The sequence below is a fragment of the Ochotona princeps genome, chromosome 2 (genome assembly GCF_030435755.1).
Source record: "Ochotona princeps isolate mOchPri1 chromosome 2, mOchPri1.hap1, whole genome shotgun sequence".
Lineage (NCBI taxonomy): Eukaryota > Metazoa > Chordata > Mammalia > Lagomorpha > Ochotonidae > Ochotona > Ochotona princeps.
Genome location: NC_080833.1, coordinates 143068436 through 143085582, shown reverse-complemented (window position 1 = coordinate 143085582; position 17147 = coordinate 143068436). Strand labels below are relative to the sequence as shown.

Here is a 17147-nt window from a genome sequence, read left to right as displayed (position 1 = left end):
GCAATAACAGGAAGTTGGAGTAAGGAGTTGAATCTGAGAACCAGATCCAGGTATTCCAATGTGTGATGTGGGTGCCTTCCTGCTATGCTAAATGCCCAATGCCTATCCTTGCATTTTGCATTTTCAACAATAATAACTTAGGTCTTGGTGGTGTAGCAAGCTAATCTGCTTCCAAGAGCAGGCATCTCATGTGGGCACCCGTTCAGGTCCCAGCTGCTCCTCTTCCGATCCAACTCTCTGCTTATGGCCTGAGAGAACAGCAGAGGACAGCCCAAGGCCTTGGGCCTCTATGTCCATGTGGGAGGTCAAGAAGAAGCTCCTGGCTACTAGCTTCTGCTCAGCTCAGCTATGGTCATTGCAGCTGCAGAGTGAACCAGAACATAGAAGACCTCTCTCTTTGCCTCTCCTACTCTCTCTGTAAAAATTTGCCCTTCTAATAAAGATAAGTAATTCTTAAAAAAAAAAAAAAGGAATGGCAACTTTTACATTATTTCTGGGAACATATTGATCTCTTCCGTACTGAGCAATAAGTTGCTTCTAACGTTAAGAATCAGTGATTCCGCTTACATCATTGTGAGCCGTTTCTTCTTGTAGGATGATTCAGCAGACATACTTGTCCCACTACATTACACTAAAATCACTGCACGTTATGTCAAAGCAAACACAAGAAGTTAACAAGCAGTAGAGAGAAGAAGCCAGTCACCTAGGAATGTTAGGACCCAAGGAAAGATCTGGTATGGGTTCCCTGTTTTCTGTTTTGCACTGTACACCTACCCCAGACTTGTAACGAAAGAAGTCTGCAACCAAGAAGTACCAGTGGGCAGAGGAGAAGCTGCTGTTTCTGGTGCAGTGACAAGGAAAGGGGCAAACTCCAGGGCGGGAAAAACATTGTAAAAAGATGTATTTATGTATCTGAAAGTCAGACTTACAGAGAGAAGGAGAGGAGAGACAGAGCAATAACCTCAATCACCTGCTTTACTCCCCAGGTGGCCACAAGGGCCAGGGATGGGCCCAAAGCCAGGAGCCACAAGCTTCTTCTGGATCTCCCACATTATATGGAGGCCCAAACACTTGGTCATCTTTTCTTGCTTTTCCCAAACTACCAACAGGAAGCTGAAATAGAAGTGCAATACCCAGGACTTGAACCTTGAAGGAATGCAGGCGTCACAGGCAGTGGCTTAATCTGACTTGCCATACCCCAACCCTCATAGAGTGATTTTAAAAAATGATACAATTATGCCCTATGCAAGGAACTCACTTTAATTGTAATAATACAGGAAATTTGAAAGAAAAAGGATGTAAAGATATGTACTATGCAATGTTAATCAAGCAGAGCAAAGGATGACTTTATTAATAGCAGATAGGTTTTACAGCAAAGGAAGTGAGCAGAGGCAGAGGTATTAAATAATTAGCAAAGGTTCACTTCAGGGCTGGCACAGAGGCTCAAATGGCTAATCCTCTGCCTGCAAACACCAGCATCCCATTATTGGTGCTTGTTTGTGTTCCAGTTGCTCCCCTCCCGATCCAGCTCCCTGCTTATGGTCTGGGAATGCAGTTGAGGATGGTCCAAAGCCTTGGGTTTCTACATTCCTGTGGGAGACCTGGAAGAAGTGTTTGGCTCCTGGCTTCAGATTGGCTCAGCTCTAACTGTTGTGTCCATTTTGGGAGTGAACCAGTGGATAGAAGATCTTTCTCTTTATTTCTGAATCTTCCTTTCCAATAAAAAAAATCCTAAAAAAAGAGAATATTCATTTTACTAAGGAAGCATGGCAACTCTAAAAAAATATGTGTATCAGGGCCTGGCACTGTAGTCTAGCGACTAAAGTCCTTGCCTTGAATGTGCTGGGATCCCATATGGGCTCTAGTTCATGTTCCGGCTACCCTGTTTCCCAACCAGCTCACTGCTTGTGGTCTGGGAAAGCAGTCAAGGACAGCCCAAAGCCTGAACCCGTGTGGGAGGCGCGGAAGAGGTTCCAGGCTCCTGGCTTCAAATTAGCTCAGCTCCAGCTGTTGTGGCTGTTTGGGGAGTGAATCAATGCATGGAAAATCTTTCTCTCTGTCTTTCCTTCTCTCTGTGTATATCTGACTTTCCAATAAAAAATTAAATCAATCTTTTAAAAAATATGTGTATCAAATAGTAGAGCTGCAAAATATGTTAGACAAAAGTTGATAGAACTGAAATGATAAATAAACAATCCACAATTACAGTTGGAGACTTTAACATTTTCCTTTCAGACTCAAAGTGGTATCCTCGTGGCTAAAATCCTTGCCTTGCACTCCCGGGATCCCGTAAGGATGCTGGTTCGTATTTCAGCTGCTCCATTTCCCAGCCAGCTCCCTGCTTGTGACCTGGGAAAGCAATTGAAGATGGACCCTGCTGCTGGAGTCCAGCTCCAGCCGTGTTTGGAGCTCAGGAAGGGTGCATGGAGTCTGCAATAAAGAACGACACAGACACTGACACTTGGTGCATTCTCACAACAGCCCAAGAAAAAGCTGTCCTTTTTATTTACTCAGACACCTCACAAGCTTCTGCACAAGCAACTAATTATTCTATTTTTACTTCAAGACTAAGAAGGCATGTGCAGACATTCGGTCATTCCGTCTGCACTTCAGGGCTAAGCAGGTGCCTCTAAAGATAATTCTGCAAAATACTGTATTCATATTCTTCAAAGCAAGCCATTATTCATTCTTCAACAGTAGCCATGGAGCAACAGTCAGGGTCCAACGCCAAGGCACATGCAATTACCTGCTAATTAATAGTACATTCCTACCACATTTCTATTTCTACAATTTACCCATTATTTAATGGGAAAATAGGTTACAAGGGAAAAAACCTAAAATCTAAAATAGAAATTTCAAATATAAAAATCCCTCTACAACTATAGACTCTACAACCCCATAAACAATAAAACAATAATCAAAAGCATTTTTCTTTAATAAAAGCATCCTTAATTCCTCTAGCTAAAATGATAAAAGCAGCTAAAACAATTACATTTTCTATATTCCAAAAAATTGCAAAGACAAGCTAGCCTTTGAGATAACAATAACTATATTTATTGCCATAGCAGTTTAAGCCCTCACTCCCATCACTTGCATTAATATTTAAGATATTTTCAAGCCCCTTCCCAGAAGGAGTGCTACATGTCTGGGCCAAGTTCTGAGGCAATGGTTAAGTACCCAATAAGGTGTCCAAAAATGGCATGGACTTAATTGTGCTCCTGTGTATAAATTGTCAAAGGCCTACTCACCAAGACATTATCAGTGACATTAACTCTCAAGCTCACATCGCTTGCAAGAACCGTCTCAAAGGGGCAAACAACAATGCCTCAACAGATTACAGAATTCTTAGTGGGGTGCTCTAGTGTCCATGCAACCAGGGGGTGAAACAGCATCAAGGTGGTCAGAGAGACTTCCAACAGGCCTTGCCTAACAGCTGGAAGCTCCCCTGGGCCTAGCCACACAGGGGAGCTGTTCTCTTCACACTTTCGTGTCATCCACACCCACTGCATGGACCCCAGCACCCTGCATCCTCCTGGGAGACCTGGATGAAGCTCCTGGCTCCTGGCTTCAGATTGGCTCAGCTCCAGCTGCTGTGGCCATTTGGAGAGTGAACCAGCAGATGGAAGATCTTTCTGTCTGCAATTCCTTCACTCTGTAAATCTGACTTTCCAATAAAAATAAATACATCTTTAAAAATTTCCCCATTTTATACTTGATAAAACAACTAGATAAAAAAAAGTCAGGATATGCAACAACTCAGCAGTATTGTCAACTACTTATAAAATGATAACATCTTTCTGGAAAAGAGTTTGACAGTTTCTTTTGAAATGAGCATCAAATTACCATATGAGCCAGCATTTGCTCCTTTGAGGACTGTGTTCACATAAAATCCCCTACATAAGCACAAATGTTTGTAACAACTTTATACATAGTAGCCACGAAGTCAAAACTACTCAGACACCATTCACTGAAATACAGTTAAACTCCGGTGTCTCAGGAGGATTGGCTGCAGCACAGCTGCCATCCGGAGACTTCCCTTCCTTCTGCAGGGCTGCGTCCCGAGGAGGGAGCGGGCTGGAGTCCCTCTGCCTCTCTTACCCTGCTACCTCGCGATCCACGTGCTTAGCAGCTGTTAGAACAGGGAAGGCCACTGTGCGTAAATGTTCTATGCGTGTGCATATTGCAAGACCATCAGATCCTCACACTTCATTGGTGGCTTGGGGAGGCTGCAGACTTTTGGATGAAGCATAATGTTTTTCCTTTGAAGGGAACTTTGAAGGGACTGCTCCATTGTCTTCCAGCATCTAGTATTGTTTATGAAAAGTCAGATGCCAATGTAACAATTCTTGTCCCTTTGGCATTCTGAGATCTACACTCACATGTAGATCTTTTTTTTTTACATCCGATGTGTTAGAAACTGTCAATCAGACGATGATGTCCTTTGAGTTCTTGCGTCGTGTCTTCAGCAGGATTGACTTCATGCTCTCTTTATGCTCTGTTTGGACACTTCTGGTCAGATGTTGGGCTTCCCCTGCCCCGTTTGGCTGATGGTCCGAATCTTATATTGTTTTCCCCCTATTTTTTAATCGCTTTGTACTTTCTTCTTTTGTTGTACCTTTCAACTTTTATGTTGATTTTAAACTTTCAGCAATATTTTTTAAAGTTTCTTGCTCTCTAATTTTCTCTTTTCCTATCATTCCACTCATTTTATGGCTGTATTATTTTCCTTTTTTAAAAAAAATATCGTCCAGTTCCTGATTTATGGGTGCATTATTTCCCTAGTCTCTTTAAAGGTAAAATTTGGAGTACTTTTGGAGTTCTGTTTCTTGCAATACCTCAGATCACTTTACGTTTCTAAAATACTGTTTTAGTTTGTTTCTTTAAAACACATAAAAATCTATTTATTTGAGAGACAGAATGACAGGGAGAGAGACAAAGAAAGTGGTTTGGTACATTCCTCCCACCTCAAGTACAAGTCAGACCTGGGCCAGCAGCTAGGAGCACAACCCATTTTTCTAAGTGCGTGGTAGAGACCCAATTACGTGAGCACCATTCAGGGTATGCATTAGCAGGAAGCTGAAGTCAGGAGCAGAGACACATGGCACCCAGGCACTCTGACACTGGATGTGGGCATTTCAACCAACAAGCTAAATGCTGTTTATTCCTATTTCGACAAAAGAAAAAATAAAAAGGTTTTGTATACTTTCAAAAGTTTTCCACACCTAGTATATCAGCCAATGAACCTTGGAAGGATTTCCTCATCTTTGGCACAACGAAATCAATGGATTTCAGAACTATTGAAACCACCTGAGCAAAACCCTCGGCATATGCTCCACACTGGGGGCCCTGGGATGACATCGGGTAGGCTTCCTCGTCCCCAGATACTGGGGTGTGGCTTTTCCCCTTCTCCCCCTTCCCTCAGATTCAGGAAGAAGAAAAAGGAAGTTGCAAACAATGGTCTCACCCAGTTTCCCCTATTCCTCAACCTTTCCCACCCTAATCAGTGGTCCACATGGGCATATGTCTTTCTCAACTATGTAAACATTATCAAAAATAAAATAAAATTTAAAAAATTCTCACCATTGGGCCCGGCGGCGTGGCCTAGTGGCTAAAATCCTCGCCTTGAACGCCCCGGGATCCCCTATGGGCGCCGGTTCTAATCCTGGCAGCTCCACTTCACATCCAGCTCCCTGCTTGTGGCCTGGGAAAGCAGTCGAGGACGGCCCAAAGCTTTGGGACCTTGCACCCGCGTGGGAGACCTGGAAGAGGTTCCTGGCTCCCGGCTTCGGATCGGCGCGTACCAGCCTGTTGCAGTCACTTGGGGAGTGAATCATTGGATGGAATATCTTCCTCTCTGTCTCTCCTCCTCTCTGTATATCTGACTTTGTAATAAAATGAATAAATCTTTAAAAAAAATGGGAAAAGAGGGCTTTGAACCTCAAAACCCTCTTCTTTAATATAAAATAAAAAAAATCTCACCATTAAAAAGAAAAAGAAGTATTTCATACCTATCTAATCAGAAAATAGAATAGGATAATAAAAACTGAAAAATAAAACAATAGAAAAAATGATGTTTCCACTGCCTAGAAATTAATACTGGGTGTGTATCATAGATATCTTAATAGTTATTATATGTGTACATATATTTATATGCATACATACACACACACACCTCAATAGCTCATGAAGAACGGAATTAAAAAAGAAGTTTCTTTGGGTGCAGGAATATTTTTAAATCTGCCTAAGAGGCAGTGTTCAATATTCATGATAAATGTTTGTCGTGGGAAACTGGACAGCTGTCTTTGTGTTTCTGGTGTTACCCAGGTGTGCGGTCATCATCCACGGAGACTTCGGGTTAAGAAAGAAGTAGCAGAGCTTGGACATGTTTGTGCTCTGGGTGCACGAACGAGGCTCACTGGTTGCCAGGCTGACTTTAGGAGGTGCCTGGGTGTTAGGATGCCCGAGTGGCTGCTCCGGAACTGTTTCATCCCATAGCCCTCACTTGGAGTCCCTGTTCTGTGTGTAGAGGGGGAAAGGAGTGTGGTCAGTCATTCCAGCCTGTACATGCTTCTCCCATCCCCTCAATTTACTGCTTCTCAGACCCTCTTGGGGTCTGCCCCGGGAGTTTAGACTGCCCCTCCAGGGGCCCAAGGCTTGCGTGAGGCTCTTGTTGTTTATTTGATTTTGAGTTCGGCAACTGTCTCCTGTAACATCCTGGGGGTTGACTTCTCTGAGATTTGCTGCTGCTCACGGTTTTGACACAGTATCAAAGCAAAAACATTTTTTTTTTAATGGAGTGAGATTCTTTAAATCATCTGGTCTAAGTTCTCTCCCAACTTTCTCTTGCTCTCCTAGGACTACAATTCATGCCCTGGTGCAGTCTGCGTGTGCTTATGGAGTACTTACTATGATGAGTTGAACCGTGGCCCTCCCAAGGAGATACGCTGAAGTCTTAAACGCCCAGTAAGTACCTGACAATGTCACCTGATTTGGAAATAGGCTCGCTGCAGATGTAATTAGTTGAGATCATCCTAAAGTAGGTGTGTTCTTAACCCACCGTGATTGGCGTCATTGAAAGAAGAAAGGAAACACGCAGGAAGAAGGGTGTGTGAGAATGGAGGCAGCTTGGGGCAGTGCATGTGTCTTTAGTCAAGGAACCCAAATAGTGCCAGGAAGAGGAAGGACTGGGAGACAGGCATGGGACAGTTTCTCTTGCAGAGGCTTCAGAGGGAGCATGCCCCTGCTGACAGCTTGATTTCAGACTTCTGACCTCTGGCACTACTGGAGAATAAATTCCTGTTTTTTTGAAGCCCACATTCTGTGGTCATTTGTTATGGTGTTCCTAGCATATTCATATACTTGCCATTTACTGGGGCTGCAAAGGCAGCACCATGGACAGGGCTCTACCTCCCTGCCATGCCACCTGGAGCTAGCTTCTGCACCCTGAGCAGCCATTCTGTGGCCGCAGAGGCTAATTCAGGAGCAACCCTAGCCCTCAGGCTTCTGGTCAGGGATAGCCAATGGAGAGCAGCAGCTAGAGATGGGAGGGAAAGAGGGAGCAGAGGGAGTTGGGCATTAGGGAGCAAAGCGAAATCAAGGGTAGTTGCCTGACCCTCTGGAAATGGGGTTGCATGGTCCTCTGAGGGAGGAGGGAGTGAGAAACAAATTGTAGTTCACAGGCTGTGGGCAGGCCATCTTGGAAACTCAGTTTGGAACACAGTTAATCTGAGACACTGGCCTGAATTCATGCTGGAGCTTAATTCCTCTAGGCCAAACTGATGCCCATGGCAGGGCCAGAAAGTCCTAAAGGTCCATCCGTGTTTGTGACTACCTCATGGAGAAGCAGGGTTCCTGGGTCTAGCAGATATGTGGCTGTACAGCTGTGGTCATTTTCTTTCTTTTTTTTTTAAATTATTTATTATTTTTAATTCATTAATTACATTATATTATGTGACACAGTTTCATAGGTACTTGGGTTCTCCCCACCCCTCCCCAAACAGCTGTGGTCATTTTCTAGACCACCAATTTCCAAACTGTGATGTGCAAGGCATCTTGGCAGAGTGTGGTTCTACTTCTGGAAGATCCCTAAATGACACCCAGGAAGCTGGGCCGCTGGATGCACTGGCGCCTGAGGTTCTGGAAGGAGGACCCCCTCCTAGTGAGATACAAATGTGAGGAGAACCTCAGAGAAGACAGTCAGGCCAGCTTGGCTTTGGGGTGTGCAGGTTTAGGGCTAGCCATTTGTAGGGATTGTCTACAAATATCATCTCCAGCAGTGCGGTCTAATGCCATGGCAGTGGTGGCCTCTCACTCGGCCTGGTGGGAAGCTGTGTTGGAGCACAGCCATTCCCACTGTGAGAAGCGGAGGAAGGTGGCTCACTTTCCATCTCCCAAGCTAGTTGGTTCATAGCAGCCAGAATGAGCTGTGGGTCCACACTGGACACCACTCTTCATGGCTTCCCAGATGCTAACTAAACATCTAACTACAGATATAAAATAAACATGGGAAGGTCTGAGTTTCAGGGGCATTTTTTTTTTAATTTGGGTAGGAGGAAGAGAGAAATGTGCTCCTAACTGCTGATCCACACCCCAAATGTCTGTAACAATTAGGGAGGCCAAAGGTAGGAGCTCAGAACTTAACCCAGGTCTCTGGTGTGGATGATAGGAACCCAGTCGCTTGAGCCATCATTGCCAGCTCCCAGATTCTGCATTAGCAGAAAACTGGAATTAGGAGCTAATACAAGAGTTCCAAATTGAACCCAGGAAATCCATCAAGGGACACAGCATCACAACTACCAGGCCAAATGCCTGTCCAAACCCTCTGGGTTAGAAATAAACTTATCTGTAAAGAGAATGCCTTTGCTTACTTTTTAAAAAAGATTTACTTGTTTTTTTACTGGAAAGGCAGATTTACAGAGAGAAGGAGAGTTGGAGAGAGATATCTTCCGACCACTGATTCACTCCCCAGATGGCTATAACAGCCAGAGCTGAGCTGATCCAAAGCCAGGAGTCAGGAGCTTCTTCCCAGTCTCCTATGCGGGTGCAGGGTCACTGGTGCCCATATGGGATCGCAGCACTTGCAAGACAAAGGTTCAGCCACTAAGCCATCCTGAGCAGAATTTGCTCCTCCTCTGCCCCATCCCTAATCTTGCCAGGGGAACTGCATGCAGAAATCCCCACCCAGGAGGATCCCTGGTTGTTGCTGGACCACAGGGTGAGGAGGACCCAGCAAAGCAGGTGGAGAAGCTGAAAACCATTTTTGAATCCCCACTTGGAAAAGAGCATCATCAAGAGTTGTAGCTACTTAATAAGCCTTTTCCATGAGCTGGGCAGGGTGAGTGTTGCCTGTGATGTTCTCACCTGCTCTTGTCAACAGCTACACGCAGTAGCAGGCATCACTGCTGAGCTGTTGGAGGAAGTGTCCAAGGTTGGGGTTCCAGCATTTACTTCCGGTTACACAAGCCTGTGCTTCCAGGAGAGCGCTCAGTGGCCTGATGCAAGCATAACCCCACAGGAGTTATGTAAGCTGGGTGCAGCCCTAGCACCCAGGAAAAGTAAAACAATGTCCAGTTTCATTGTGTGAAACTTTGGTTCAGTGTTATATGAAATCAGCAGTCAAGTATTTCTTTGTTTATTGTATGAGCAGCAGGGAAAAAAAATTAAAGGATAGGGACTCAGACTGAACCTAAAAAAGTCAGTTCTGAACCTGAGACGTTCTAGAACCTGAGGGAGGACTGAGGACCAGGGTGGCTCCAGACAAGAATGTCCCACCTGTGTGAGGTGGCCCCTGCTGACACCTGAGCTGCTGGTCCTGCTACCTGAACCCCTTCCAGGTGACTGCTCCAAGCACTGAGCAAGGGGACTGGGCTGTTGCCAACAAGAATTGATTCTGGGCTCATGATGTGAAGAGCCTCACACCGAGTAATTTGGAAATAAAGACGAAGGCCTCACAGACTTTATAGACTAGCTACCTGCTTTATGAACTAGTTACGCTTCTATGTGAGTCAATGACTCAAACCCGGAGCTGTTAGACAGCTGTACTTTGTGCTTCCGGGGCACTTGGGAAGCTTTGCTCAGAGGGAGTCAGCTCATTGAGGACTCCTTTAATGCCTCAATGTTGAGCAAGCAAGAGTTTCTTACACACATCCACCATTTAAAAAATGAATTGTAGTGGTCATTCATTTTTTTTTAAAGATTTATTTATTTTATTACAAAGTCAGATATACAGAGAGGAGGAAAGACAGAGAGGAAGATCCTCCATCCGATGATTCACTCCCCAAGTGAGCCGCAACGGCTGGTGCTGCGCCGATCTGAAGCCAGGAACCTGGAACCTCTTCCAGGTCTCCCACGCGGGTGCAGGGTCCCAATGCATTGGGCCGTCCTCAGCTGCTTTCCCAGGCCACAAGCAGGGAGCTGGATGGAAAGTGGAGTTGCCAGGATTAGAACCGGAGCCCATATGGGATGCCGGGGCGTTCAAGGCGAGGACTTTAGCCACTAGGCCACGCCGCCAGGCCCGGTCATTCATTTTTATTGTAAGGTCACATATACAGAGAATAGCAGAGACAGAAAGATCTTTCCTCCACTGATTCACTCCCCAAGCAGCCACAACAACCGGAGCTAAGCCAATCCGAAGCCAGGAGCCAGGGTCTTCTTCCAGGTCTCCCACATGGTGGAGGGTCCCAAGGCTTTGGGCTGTCTTCGACAGCTTTCCCATGCCACAAGCAGGGAGGTGGATGGTAAGTGGGACTGCAGGGATACAAACCAATGCCCATATGGGATCACGGCACTTGCAAAGTGAGGGCTTTAGCTGCTAGACTACTACGCTGGGCCCCTTCATTTTGTTTTATGTAACGACATACGTTAACACTTTCTGTGTATTACCTATATGGGTTTACCTCATACTTTAAAAATTTATTTATTTCATTATTTTATTTGAAAGCCAGAGAAGCGTGCGCGTGCACACACACACACACACACACACACACACACACAGAATATCTCATTTACTGATTCACAACCCCAAATGCTTATGAAAGCCAGGATTGCTGGGCCAGGCTGAAGCCAGGAGCCGGGCACTCAGTCCTAGTCTGCTTACCCCCCAACCTCAATATATTTTGACCAGTCCTTCTTAAATAGCATTGCGGTTGTTTCCTTGAGCTGGGCTGCCTGGGTTGGTCTTCTCCTGCCCGTCCCCACCTGCTCTCGCTGGCCATCTTCAATTGGGTATTAACATTAAGCTTCTCGCAGAGGTCAGCACTTCAGATGGCTAATATGCGCAAATCCAATGATATAAAAATGTCATGAGCAGTTGTCACTTGGTTTACTGCAAGGCCTTTCTGAGCCAGAGGTTAATATATTAATGAAGACTGTGACTGTTCCCCTACATTAAATAATGACCGTGAATGATTAGAAGAAAAACAACCCTATGTTCTCCTGCGAGTGTGAGATTGATGAGAATGGATTACCCTGCCAAAAGAACTCAAAAATATTACAACCTTTTATTCCTTTGCAGCTTGGGCAAATGTGTATTCATTTCTACGTTATTACAAAAAAACCTCTTACGACGATTCTCAGCTAAAAAACACATTAAATCATCACTTTAATTATATCAAAACAGTACACTGAGATTCTGTCACTAATCTAGTTTAATCTTGGCATCTGGTCCTCACCCAATATTTTATTTCTATTCAGGTCATATTAGTCAACCACACATAAGCAGCGATATTTATCTTATTTATTTTGGTAAAGCAGTAAAGTATGATGGAATTATAATAATTCCTCATTTTCCTGATACCTCCCAATCACGTACAAACTTGACATTTTAAAACGTTGTCTAAATCCAGTATTAATATTAACATGTCCTCAATCATCTCTCGCACTTTTCCAGAAGACTCTAAGTGGCTTGGACTACCATCAATGCTTTTTTTTTAATCCTTTGAAACTGTGCGTTTTATTTGTGGCAATACCCCTGTGTGTTCAGGGAGACAAAAGAAGAAGCAGCAGCAGCCGCCGCCTGACATTCTGTGACAATGAGTAAGTGGGAAAAATAAAAAAGCTGTTGAAGACAGTCGGATGTGTTGGGCCCCGGATGTTACAGTTTGCCAGGACAGAGGGAGGATGGTAGGGAACAGGGGCTATGACAACCTATGTCACACACTGCTTTGCCCCCAGAAATACCCAGAGGAGGCAAGCAAAGCCCAAGCAGAGCGCCTTCCTTTAGTTCTGCCTATTTCTTCTTCCCTCTCTCCCCCGTGGGTGCTGCTCCTACTGGGCTCAGCTCTCAGTCCAGGACCTGCTTCTGCTGGGGTTGGGCCAGTGGGTCGGCGAGGAAGCCTCCCAGAACTTTTTCATGGTTCAGACTCCTGCCCTTGACTTTCAGATTTGATTTCAGGAAAAGATCTAAAACCAACCAGTTCAGGGACAGACGCATGGGAATCAAGTTTATGAAACAGGTTGAGAAACACACAATGCTGGTTTATTTAGTGCGCAGAGAAATGGTCATAGCATCAAGGTTGCTGGACCCTCCTGAGACCGAGTGCCAGTGGCCAGTAGGTAGGTGTCAAGGTGCTGCCTGGCAGGCAGGAATTCAGGGAAGAAAGGAAGCTAGCTTAGCATGTGCTTGGTGACCGCATGCTTGATGTACCATGGTGGGCACAGTCCAGCCAGTAACCTCATAGTGCATGCACCCACCTTTTGCACCTATATCCTGAGTGTTGAAGTCCATTGTTGAGTCTACCAACATGTGGGTGGTGCCTAAAAGGCTTTTCTAGGTTTTCATTAACCACAAACCCATTTTTCCGATTGATGCATTGATCATTTGGATGTGTTAATATAGTCAATAGGCAGAAGGCTCCCTCACCTCTTGGTGTGGTCTAGCTAATACAGACCAGAAAAGATCCACAACAAACTTAGACAGGCTCATCGCAGAGTCACACGCAAGACATCACTACCCCGACCGCCACACCCACTTAAGAACCCTAAAGGCAAATGCAGGGAGGAGGGTCCAGCTGCAGCCTCTTGACTCCTTCCTTCTGGTCTCGGAGCGTCCCAGCAAGGCTGGATTTTATCCTTCAAGCACAGGAATACTCCAGTCTGTTTGCACATCTCTTTTCCAATCAGCCATGTGTTGATTTTAGAGTTTTTTTTAAAGACTTATTTATTTTATTTGAAAGTCAGAGTTGCAGAGAGAGGAGAGAGGGAGAGAAATGTTCCAAGTGTAGGTCACTCTCCAAAGGCTGAAATGGCCAGGGCGGAGCCAGGAGCTTCTTCCGGGGCTTTTAATGGGTGTAGGGGCCCAAGAGCTTGAACCATCTCCCACTGCTTTCCCAGGCACATCGGCAGGGAGTCGGATAGAAAGCTGAACAACCAGGACATGAACTGGTGTCCTGGGATGCCAGCATCACAAGCTGCAGCATAACCCACTTCAGGCCTTGGTTTTAGAGTTTAAGACAGAAATACACATTTATAAGGGAAACTTCCCACTCGGTAACAACGGACCTCTGTCCAAATGAAAAATACTATGAATTTTTTGTTGTAGGATTGCTATAAATAAACCTCTTGGATTAAGACTTGTACAGGGGCTGGCACTGTGCGCATCCCATGTTGCTGCTCTACTTCTGTGCAGCTCCCTGGAATAGCAGCAGAAGACAGCCCAAGTACTTGGGTTTCTTTTACCTATACGGGAGACCCAAATGGAGTTCCTGGTTTGTGTCTTCAGTCTGGCTCAGCCCTGACTGTTGTGGCCATTTGGGGAGTGAACCAGTGACAGATCATTCATTCTTTCCCCCTCTATTCGTCCTTTCTCTCTTTTTCTCCCTCTGTCTTTATTACTCCACCTTTCAAATAAATAAATCTTTTAAAAGAGTCTTGGAATCTCAGGTCCCAGGTTATGGTGAATTACATTGGAAATTTCCTATAAATAAAAACGATACAAGCTTATTTTGCTTTTTAGCTTCCTAGCTACAGAAAACTTAGCATATGTAAAAGTTGAATTGTATAATTAAACCTAAGGAGGGAGAGTAAGGAAAACCTGGAACCTGAAGAAGTAAAATGAGAGTCTGGTTATAGAATAACACCAGCAGGTGGGATGGAGGAGAGCGCCTCTGAATTACATAGGAGTGTCTGGTGGTTGCGATAAAACAAATCAGATATATTTGAGCTGTCCACAATTGGCAGTGGCCATTGTCCTGCTGGTCTTGCCAGTCTCAGATTCAGAACGCTCCATGGCTACCACAATGCTCATGCCCTCTTTCACTCTGCCCAAGACACATGCTTGCCATCCAACCATTCAGTCTTTGCAGTGCAGGTGAAAAAAACTGGAAACCATTTGTGTTGGGTCCCAAGTTCGTCATGGACCAGATGCCAGGACCTGCATGCTTCAGGATGAAGTTGTCATCAACCAGCTTTTATTCTTACATGAACTCGCCAGCAGTGCCTTCATGGTGTATGAAGGCATCACCTTAGCGCCTAAGCCCTGCAGGAAACCTGCAAAAACAGGGACTTTCATCACCATATCCTTTGTGTTTGGTGCTCGGAGCACAGAAGCTTTCTGCTCTCTGAAACTTTGTTTGCAAACAGCTTGATGGAAACAGAAACCAAAAGCTCACTGTCAATGGCATAAAACATGGTGGTGTTGGCCATGGCAGACGACAAACAGCTGAGGGTGACAGTAGCAAGGCGGGTGACCACCTTCACGTTTTTTTCCCCTCATTAGTTCTTTTAACTTAACTTACTACTGCTACTTTTTTTTAACTCCAGGAATTCAGAATAGGTACATAAATGAATCCTATATGTCAATTATTTTTTAAAAAAGATTTGTATTTTTGTTTGAAAAGCTGTCTCTCTTACACACACACACACACACACACACACACACACACACACACACAGAGTGGATTGTAGGAGGAGAGAGAGAGACCTCTCATTTGCTGGCTCAGTTCTCCAAAGGCTGCAGTAGCTGGGGTTAGGACTGGGGGTAAGCCAAACTGAAGCCAGGAGCCTGGAAATCTATCCCATGTGCTCGACAGGACTCCCAAATATTCAGGTTATCTTGTGCTGTTCTGCATGTACAGTAACATAGAGCTGAATTGGAAGTAGAGCAGCTGGTACTTACATCAATGGTCTGATATGGCATGCCTGCCATTGTCGCAGGTGAGTGGCTACCCACTGGGCTACAATGCCAGCCTCTGGGTCACCCTACTTTGTACAGGAAGAATCAGGCAAGTGTAATCATTTGCCCACGGTGCCAACCAAATTCTCTCATGTTGGAGAGTAAGAATTATTCCCAAAAGAGGACTGTCTCTTCAGACCCCATGTACATATGTGTGAGGGCCAGGGACACAGGTGCACAGTTAGGTGTACAGTGCGTGCATCTACCTGGAAGCCCTAAAAGGGGGTGGGACGGGGCCTGCCTGGGGTCAAGTCCACTTTCATCTGAAGGCTGCATCAATTGCCTGGCCTGCGCCGGCCACCTCAGTGGGCTGGAGGAAGCTCTTTGCCGTGTCCTGGTAGCTCTCTGGGACATTTGTACCAGTTTCTGCCCCATGGCAAATGGCCAGGTCATCTCAGAGTGTCACTCAGAGTGACTTATCTCCTCATTTTTCTTGCTTTTTTTTGGGGGGGGGAGGAAAGCCAAGGTTGAATCAACAATTGCCAGCCTAGATTCCTGAGCTTCCTTTGGCGTGTCCTTGAATTCCTTTATTAGTTTGTGTGCCTAACACGAACCTATTTGTTTTTCCTAATGAGACAAAAGTAGAACTTTGGGATTTTTACAATGTTAGACATTATGTTTTATAAACCAACCCATGTAATTATTGACAACGATCAAGATTATTCACCACCCCCTCCAGTCTGCTTATTATGACTGTAATGTGCTTAAGAGGAATTAACCGCATTTGAATTTAATTAGAAGCAGTCATGATTTCCAGAATCAAGCTTATTCCTGCTAATTCTGGAAGGTAATCTGCTTTATTTCTGCCAGGATTTCTCTAATGCTTCTGAAGCAACTCTTTTCAGAAAGAGAATAAGTAGTTCAGGGATTCTTTTCAGTGGCTTTCCCAAAGAAACTGGTTCAGGGATTTTAAAATCCATTCCTTATGTAAGGCTCCATATTTACTTGCATGCGTCTCCTCATAATTCAGACAAATCCAGCCTGCAGATTCACACCAGAAGCTCAAGGTACAGTGACATCACTGTTAGAAGAGGAAAGGGAAGAGTTTCTACCAGCTCAGAACTTGTATTAACAGAGACTCGTGACTCAGGGTGGCCCCACGCCAGAACTGGACACTACAACAGGCTGCACGAACACTTGCCCGAGGTCACCAAGGAGACACACATTCGCGCTCTCCCACCCTCTCTCTCATATGAAGGCAAAAGATGGAGTATGTTTTGACGTCTCAGCCATTTTTTTAAAAGATTTTATTATTATTGGAAAGCCGGATATACAGAGAGGAGGAAAGACAGAGAGGAAGATCCTCCGTCCGATGATTCACTCCCCAAGTGAGCCGCAACGGCCAGTACGCGCCAATCCGAAGCCGGGAACCAGGAACCTCTTCCAGGTCTCCCACGCAGGTGCAGGTCCCAGGCCTTGGGCCGTCCTCCACTGCTTTCCCAGGCCACAAGCAGGGAGCTGGTTGGGAAGTGGAGCTGCCGGGATTAGAACCGGCGCCCACATGGGATCCCGGGGCATTCAAGGCGAGGACTCTAGCCGCTAGGCCACGCCGCCAGGCCCATCTCAGCCATTTTTAAAAGCCCAAATGAAAAGACAAAACCAATATTTTAAGGTAAGACAGAAAATTAGAGGCCATGGTAAATATCCATTGAAATTGTGTAGTATGTATAATTTGGCCCAAATGATACAGCATAATTCAGAATTATTATTTCTCCATATTGCAACCATAGTTCCATAATCTCAGATAATATAATGTTTTTTTTAAGATTTATTTATTTTACGAACAAATGGGACTACATCAAACTAAAAAGCTTCTATACAGCAAAGGAAAGAATTAACAAAGTGAAGAAGCAACCAACAGAATGGGAGAAAATTTTTGCATACTACACAAGTGATAGGGGACTAATATCCAGGATCTACAAAGAGCTTCAGAAACTCGGGGACAGCAAAAACAAACAAATAAGCAAACAAACACCCA

At 45.0% G+C, this 17147-nt stretch overlaps 1 pseudogene; it reads right to left on the bottom strand.

Annotated features, from left to right (window-relative positions):
- Positions 1 to 14143: 14143 nt before the first annotated feature.
- LOC118760385 (peptidyl-prolyl cis-trans isomerase A-like) lies at positions 14144 to 14640 on the bottom strand (annotated as a pseudogene).
- Between the last annotated feature and the right edge of the window lie 2507 nt (positions 14641 to 17147).